Raw genomic sequence first — 2,131 nt, forward strand, 5'->3', positions numbered from 1 at the left:
GTTTGCTAATTAAACGAGCGCTTCATTCTGTAGCCATAATGAAAAAAGTAATTGTGATACTTTTAGCAAATCACAGGTTTTTAAAGAAATAATTACTCTATAGAAAATTAGTTACTAAATTAAACCATTCTTTACCCCCTGTTACTTTTGTTCTTTGACTCATTTTGTGGAACAAGTTGAATCCTGAAATTACACGGGACAGATTTTTTTCTTCCAAATAATGAATGTTTCAAAGGAGATAGGAACAAAGAAGAGAAGTGGGGACTGTTAGTGGGTCCCCAGACCTTAACACATGGTTGGTGGGAACAGCGTGATGGGACTGGAACAGACCGAAACGCGCCCACGTGGCTGCACCCCTCGTGTACTGATGCCCAGTCCCCAGCAAACCATCCCACTGCTGCTCCAGCACCACCACCAAGGGAGGCAAAGCCTCTGCAGCTGGGGCACAAGGTCACAGAATGGTTTGGGTTGGAAGGGACCTTGGTCACCTAGTCCAACCCCCCTGCCATGAACAGGGACATCCTCAGCTCGATCAGCCCCCCAGTTCATGGAGTCAGCCATAGACTCTGCTGATCGCCCGAGGATGAGAGGCGGGGGAGGCTCCATCCTTGGAGATAACCAAAAGCCAAATGGGAAAGTCCTGGGCAGCCTGCTGTGGGTGGCCCTGCTGGAGCAGGGGTTGGACCAGATGACCTCCAGAGATCCTGTCCAACCCCAGCCCCTCTGGGATTCAGGAGGGCAGGAAAGATGGTCTTGTAGGGAAGGAACACTGCACACCACAGCTCTGCCTGCAGATCTCTGCTCTGTGCTCAGAACCCATCGAGAAGTCATGCAACATGTTTGTGCCCTACACACAAAACAGGGTCCTCAGCTTAGACCACGAGTCCCCCCAAAGCAGGACCGTCCCCTTGGTGAGCATCCACAGAGACCTGACATGCGGCAGCCGCACACCCCAGGGCTGCCCGGACACTGCGGGGCTGCTGCTGCCCCCCGAACGGTCTGAGCTCAAACACAGAGGGAGGGGGAAAGGAAACCAAGCTTTCCCACCCATGTCACTAATAAATACCCATCCTAAGAGCTTCTCTCCATCTCCTCCCTCCTGCAGACCCTCTCAGAAGCAATCCTGGCCAGGAGAGGGCTCTTATTGCCATACGGGAGCTCACAGCGCTAAATCCAACATGGCTTTAGAAAACCACCTTGTTTTTCAGCCAAGGTGTATGTGCTTGCTTCAACCCCTCAGCTCCACCTGGCTCTCTCTGAGAGGATGCACAGACGTTGAACACAAGCCTGCTAATCTCAGCTGACAGCAGGCTGCATCGAGAGAGCGGCAGCGAAGGCACGGCGGTGCCCCAGCATCCGTGCCGGCAGCGGAGGGCTGGCTCCCTGCTGTCGGGTTGCGGGGGCCTTTGATATCAGATGGAGTCTGACTGCATTTGCTGATAACGGATTAGAAGGCTTATCTCTGATCTCGACTTTCAGCCGGTTAGCCGATTTCTTGAGGGGCTCTGTGGGGAGGTGTTACAAGAGATTTATTAACAAGATGAACTGCGATGGCAGGAAAAGCTACTTCTGCAAAATGCACTTTCCCTCTCACGCATGCACAGGCTTAAACCTGGCCCCTGTTTGAACACATTCAGCATCTTTCCTCCTCGGGGAACTCGAGCAGATCTGCTCCTTCCCCCGCGGTGGGCTGGCAGAGTTTCCTCACTGCGATGGGAAGCTGCTGCAGTCCTCGCCCAGCCATCCAACAGCCTCCAAACCCCCGTATGTGCCAGCAATGGCAAGTGTAAGCACCTTAAAAACTAGATACCCAGGGCAGAAGGAACTGTAGGCAGAGGTGGCTGTGTCCCCATGTCCCCAGCACCGTCACAGCCTTGTCCCAGGGCCAAACCCCCCTCGGCTGCTCTTGCACTGGGGTGCCGTGTTGATACCGGTGTCGGTCTCAAGCGGAGCAGCGCAGCCACACACGACCTGTGCTGCCAGGCAGGGTCTGACATCTGGCTGGATGGTGCACAACATTTCGGAGAATATTTGGCTTTAGAGAGAAAAAAGCAGGCCAAACCTATCCCTACCCTTTGTCCCACACTCCAGGATCTCCCAGAGCATCTCCTGGAGCCGCGGCGGGGAGGGG

This window comes from Pterocles gutturalis, unplaced genomic scaffold (assembly GCF_000699245.1).
Source record: "Pterocles gutturalis isolate BGI_N339 unplaced genomic scaffold, ASM69924v1 scaffold7311, whole genome shotgun sequence".
Classification (NCBI taxonomy): Eukaryota; Metazoa; Chordata; class Aves; order Pterocliformes; family Pteroclidae; genus Pterocles; species Pterocles gutturalis.